The following is a 6,635-nucleotide window of genomic DNA, read 5'->3' on the forward strand; positions in this document are numbered from 1 at the left end:
GCTCAAATGTTCTTTGTACTTACCTAGTTTTTTCGCATTTTTGTTCGTTCGGGCTCTAACGTACTACTGTGTAGAGCCTTTACCCTCCACTTGTTAATTAATCACTTTCATCATAATAGATACACGTGTATTGTTGTGTTGTATGACATTACGTGGCGTTTTCTAACAATAGGTATCCACACACATGTGTAATTAGATAATAATTACTATTAAAGCATATCACATAATTACATACATTAAAAAATCTAGATACCATCGGTATGTATACTTGTGCTTCGGCTGACAGGCAGAAATGAGCTAATTTGCATATTCACCAGTGTATACATTTTATGTTTTTACCCCTTTTCGCCTTTTGAACTACCCCCTGGTACATTTGAAATTAAGAAAACCAACCCAATCATAATTAACTTTCGTAAAAAAAAAGCATAGACATTCGGCGCTTATAACGCGAATTAGCCAATTCTTGCTTATTGACTATCCAAGTAGAAGCATCTGTTTTGTGTACATAAAAAATAGACAAAAAAACATTTTTTACTACATTTGGTCTCGAAGGACTTAACCACGACAAGTGTCACTTCGTTCGTGTTGTCTTTTCCTACCGTAACCTTCGATTAAAGTTCAATTAAATCTGGAGCATAAGGTTACTATAGGAAAAGTCAACACGAACGAAGTGAAACTTGTCGTAGTTACGTCCTTCGAGACCATATGTAGTAAAAAATGTTTTTTATGTACACAAAACAGAGTACAGAGTAAATGATAGTCAATAAGCAAAAATTGGCTAATTCGCATTATAACCAGTTGATACGAATGTCTATGCTTTTTATCACAATTTAAAAAACGAGAAAATTTAAATGACGTTTAACTATATGTATAATAATTTAGTTATAGAGTATTGGTGGGACTTATTGCTTGCTGATTCCTTTTTTGTACTGTACAGACAGTTAATACCGTTGACATACATTTCTCCATTTGAGTACATTTAGACGAATTCGTGTCGGTTAAAGAAATCATTCTTTCTTTGCACGTACTCATACTTAACAGTCGAAATTTATTATTTTACATTCATTATTCGAATAATGAGCGGGCCCATTAGTGCCGCCTTTTTTACATATGCTCACGATTCATGGTAAATACAAGAACCAATACATACATAATTTAAATATACAGACCGTCCCGATTTCGTATCATTAGTTTTGCAGCAATCATTAGAGAATAAACATTTGCTGGTAGTCTTTTGTTTTACCGAATCTATTACGTAATCAGGATGCGCCTTGGGTACAAAAGTAGAGAGAGAGGAGGCTAGTAGATTGGCACTGATTGGTTTCTATAAAACAATCGTTAAAACAAAACTGCATAAAAACTGACTTAAATGACTTGTTTCTTTGTCATGTGGTGCAAAGTTCATGTGATGATTTTGGGACACTGTATATCTATATGGAGAAATACGCTTATAGAATATTCAGGGTCAATAATATTAGGAGAAACCGATTTGTTCACGATATCGCGATATATGTATGTATAAGGTATGCAGTTGTTGCCATGATGAGTCCAAATAAGGAAAAATTATTACAAGACTGCTTGTGTAAAAGTTTCACGAATGGAAACTTACCGCCGACTGTTGTCATGTCTAAAATGACATTTTTATTTAATCTAAATTGAAAAGTGTAATTATGCCCATATGGCCATTTTAGCTGCAGTTCTTTCACTTCAGAAATATATATATAAATTATATTTTTAATTTGGGTCTTTTTTTGGTAATGGGTAGGCTGCATCATTACCTAGTACCTGGCCGGATCTTAAAAAAGTGTCAAATCCACCAGGTACTGGATTTACACCGGATATCCGTATCATTTCTAATATAAAGGATTTTCTCAAGACGTTGTCGATTTTTGTTAATATCCAAATGTTATTTATTTTTTTCCCACCCCTCGCTATCTAGGTATTAAAATTTAATTTGTATTGGAATTACTTTTTTCAGATCGATTTGATTACACGCTAAAACTCTAAATTACTTAATGTTTTTCTTTTTATTTAAGTGCACTTTTTGTTAAAATATATTTTGATTTAAAAATCACCACGTGTTTTCTTTAGAGCGTCCAAACCACATTAATAGGGTAGCACTAAACACCAAAACATTTTGTATAATTATTGCAAATCCTGGCCACAAATGTCTAGTTTTCTCTATTAAAAAATCATTAGTGAGTATGTAGGTAGCTCCAATCAAAGACGAGAAGGCGATCAGAAACGCTAAGAAAAATACTACAGCAAGAAATTGTTTGGTACAAATTTTTCTTCCGTTATAAAAATACGTGTTGTCAGTAAAGTCTCTTGGAATAAAGAAGTTGATCATCAACAAAGAAACGGTACTTCCCAGAAGCGGTAAGTAATAAACTGGGTTGTTATCAATTATGGGTTTGTACATTATGCTAATGTCTACCATCATCCACCATCCCGAAAAGAACAAAAATCCTGCCAAAGCAGCAAAAATGTAACTACGGTTTTGAGAACATCCATTAAAGGAAGAAATTTTTTGCATGAGCTTGAGACACATAATGACAATTTTAAAAACATGACACTGAGAAAATTAATTCTTTCAAGTTTAGTACTTACCTTTTTTAATTTTATAAAAAACAGCCTTACAAAATAGTTACAAAAGTGGTCATACACAAAAAATATTTATGTTGCATTAATTTTTTGAATTTAAAACTTGAACTAAGAATTAAGTTTTGAATTTGTCTATACTTGCCATCTGTCTGTGGGAAACCATACTATTACTTATTTTATTGGTTAGGAACCTTGGAAAAAATCATTTATTAATTGTAATTATAAATAAGAATGATTTCAATTATTTCAACTTTGTATGTTTATTTAGTTATTGTACATATATTTGTCATTCGTTCTATAAATTAACATTATTACAAAGAATTCTGTATTAATTTGTGTTTTATGTTTATTAGGTAATTCCGATAACGTGCTAATGATGGCGGTAGGTAAAGGTTTATTTTTGTTTATTCTGGTATAGCAATAATTTAAAATTTATGGGATTATAGTATTTAACATTAGCAGAATCATTGTTTCATTTATTCATAGTACCTATTTACCTATTATTAATAGAATTACAAATGAAAAATGAAAGAAGTAATGTTATTGTTTTGTGTTTTATACTGTATACTACATAATAATTTAATAATAAACATATAAGATGTATTTAAACTTATTTAAAATGATATTTAATTCAATACTTAATATTCGCGTTTTTTCGTGGATCATTCGTCAATCTCTCGGTACTTTGAACCAATCAAAACGTTTGTTACAAATCAGCTGTTGTGAATAGTAGAAAGCGACAAGTTTTCTCTTTCTTTGCGCAGTTCTGTTATGCAGTTTGCCTGTAGTTGTGTGTATTAGGCATTGTTCAATACTGTTCACTATAAACAAGTGGTGAGTGTTATAAAATTGAACGATTATCTGTTATAATCTAATTTATTTCCTTTGTGACGAATTCGTTTGAGGTAAGATTAATAATTTACTGATAGAGTAGTTCATGCTATCTGTTATATGCCTTTGTTACGTCTTTGTTTGAGAGCTTATTGATTTTGTGTTTGTTATGATTTCTGAACAACTTTCTTTAAATAAAGGGCATAATATTTACATTAATTTATAACCAATTTAATGACGTTATAACTGGTTAGCTTTAAAAATTATGGACCGTATTTTGGCCTATTATTGTGATTTTGTAATAAATTGTAATTTCATTTGACCGTTACGATTAAGAAATAGTCATGTAATGGAATGACAGTTTTACTAAATTTTTTCGTTGTCAGTGTGTTATGTTACATAAATAATTACAATTAATTGCTTAAATGATTAAATTCATTTTAATATACCTAGGCTCTAACAAAAAATCTGGGCATTTTGTTTGAACTTTTGACGGTTGGCGTTTGCCTTCCACAAAAGCTAAATCAACAGCAATTACTTTTGTTAAAATACATATTTATTTTCTATTAATCATCGTAATTCATGATAACCACGAAGAACTTTGACCCGAGTGCATTACGTTATGTATGCATACGTGTTGTAGGTGTCTATCGATTATTTATATATTATTTATATTTATTACTAAGTTACTAACGTATCTACTTGCAATCTGAAAGGTAAATCTATATGAACTCTCTGATGCAATTAAATGACGAGGAGAACGTTGTGCATATGTAGGTATAAAGGTTTAAGTGTTTTGCGGTATTTGGAATTGGAGCAAAAGTTTCTGTGCTAAAACGGTTTTCTACCATAATTACTTAGGTACCCACCGGAAATATGACTTTCAGTAACTGGCGGCTAATTACACGAACGATGTATTTATGGCTTCATGGTTTTTAGTTTAGATCTCTCTAGGTACTCTAAGTTTATTATTTTTCTGGTTACAGGATGTTTGTTTTGTTAAAAATAAATAATTTCTATAAGTAGATAATTGTATATCCAGATTGGGATGTGTGAGGTATTTTTTTGTTATATGTTTATANAATTATTTAATTATTACAGAGTTTGAGAAGGAATATATCGGTAACAGCGATATGGCAATCATTACGATTTTTTTACCAATTTATCATCAGATAGTTAATCTATAGATGGCCAACTAAATGTTGAACTATTATAATATTGTTTTCTAATTTTTTTAAGTGTTACAACTCCTACAATAGATCGCAAATAAAGTTTCAGTTTTGTTTTGTTCTTGGGAAGCTGTCCACAAATTACGTAATGCAAAATTAATCAATTCAATTAAAAAATAGTTGTTTAATTTCCTAAAGTAATTTAATTTTAAATGTATTCTAAAATCGTAATGTATCATTGTAACCCCGTTTAAGATCAGGTAACTCACTCACGGACTCTCCCCCAATTAGCGTTACATGGAGAGGCTGTTATTATTTTGCAATTAATTAAAAATTAACTCTTGAAACTTTGCATTTTTTGTGCAAATTACTGTTTTTTTTTCATTGTTTTTAATATCGCAATTTTTATCGTTTTACGACAGGGGTCAATGGCCTTAAATTCCCATTTGTATTTATGTATAATTTATATATATGTACTGCAGTTGTATAACGATTATGTTAAAAAAACACCTTCATAGTTATTCTGGTTCAAGGTTGGTACGGGTTCTACAGTAAAAATACAGGTTGTTTGCGGGCTTAAAATAAAAATGGTATCATCCCAATTAAAGAAAATAAGTAGGCTTTCTTAAATTAAATTGTATTATTTTATAATGGGTATTTTAGTCGTTTTGAGATTATTCACATTTTCTAATTGTAAGTAAGTAACTAGGCCGTTGTGATACATATATGTAGTTATTTTTTTATTTAGTTAGAAATAGTTCAAATTAAAATACAACAATACAATACAACTTGGCAAAACAACATAAATTAAGTAAAAACAAAATAAATTGGTTGAGTATTTATTTATTCGAATGATCATACTTCAAACTTACAAAGTTCGAAAAATATTTGAACACATTAAGGGCCTTTTTAACGTATATATGATTTTCAATGGCTATGTTAGAAGTACAGGTACGTCATAAAAATGTAGGAACAAATACGGTGACTTCAAGGTATTTTTTAAGTAGTCAAACATATTCATTTTCTCAAGGGCTTTTAAGTTTGTGGACCTTCTACGTCACCGGTATTCTAGAAAGGAACAAGCGCATTGTGAGTCACGTTCAAATTTAAATTGATTTTTCATTAGGCAAATATATGTATGTAATTAATTTTTGCAATTCAAATGTAGGTACATACGTATATGTGTTTGCAAATTAAAATCGAAAAAAAAAATTTCCTTAATTCTTCGTTTTAGTTTTTAAATTTCTTTGGCAATTATATGTACATAATAATTAATCAATTAACCCCCCCCTCCCTTTGTTTGTGTAGTTTTCTTGTTTGTGAAACTTATCACATATTTTTGAAGATAATCTCATTGAATAGTATGTGGATCATATACTGTACTTCAAAAACTTGTTGTCATTTACATCAGAATTATTTAAGAAATAAAAACAAGGACTGTTTGTATTGTTATCATATCATCTGATTCTTGATTACATGAGTTGTAGGAAATATATGTATGTATCTAATGCGTATTACGATTGACCTTTAGCATTGTGTAACATAACACATTAACCCTTCGGTACAGATACATTTATCTAAATTGGAATATTCGAAAAATTGAAAATCAGAACTAATCGAACTTGGTTTAAACCAATCCCAACTTAACCTAAAGCAATTTCAATTGTTTTGCTTTAGATAAGAGACTTCTTTCGTGTTGTCTTTACCTTAAAACTGTAGATTAGAAGAAAATATGTAGGCTTTTAACCCTTCGGTTATTTATATTACAGATCTATATATTACAATGAAAATTAAAAAATACAGCAAAAGTGCCCACACTGCGTTGTAAATAAGTTTTTGCTTAATAAACAATTAAGTAACAACGTATTGTTATTGCAATAAACTGAAATTGCGCGTTGAGGCACTGTAATTGGCACTTACGGTTAAAGCAAAGGTACATGATGACTGGTTAATATAAAACAATAATTATTTTATTTTTTGTTAATATTATGTATGTAGTTTTGTTGCATTGTATACAGACGTCAATTAGGA

General features: G+C 29.8%; 1 protein-coding gene across 3 annotated transcripts in view; it reads left to right on the forward strand.

The window, feature by feature from the left end:
• The first annotated feature begins 3,349 nt into the window (after positions 1 to 3,349).
• The window catches only part of LOC112905356 (phosphatidate phosphatase LPIN3), a 20,807-nt gene continuing 17,521 nt past the window's right edge, over positions 3,350 to 6,635 (forward strand). For 2 of the 3 annotated variants that reach the window (XM_025977568.1, XM_025977565.1), the window contains exon 1: positions 3,350 to 3,509. The gene's annotated coding sequence lies outside the window, so the exon portion shown is untranslated. The remainder of the gene's footprint in view (positions 3,510 to 6,635) is intronic. The other variant, XM_025977567.1, reaches the window with a different exon arrangement.

The sequence above is a fragment of the Agrilus planipennis genome, unplaced genomic scaffold, assembly GCF_000699045.2.
Source record: "Agrilus planipennis isolate EAB-ADULT unplaced genomic scaffold, Apla_2.0 scaffold25, whole genome shotgun sequence".
Taxonomy (NCBI): domain Eukaryota; kingdom Metazoa; phylum Arthropoda; class Insecta; order Coleoptera; family Buprestidae; genus Agrilus; species Agrilus planipennis.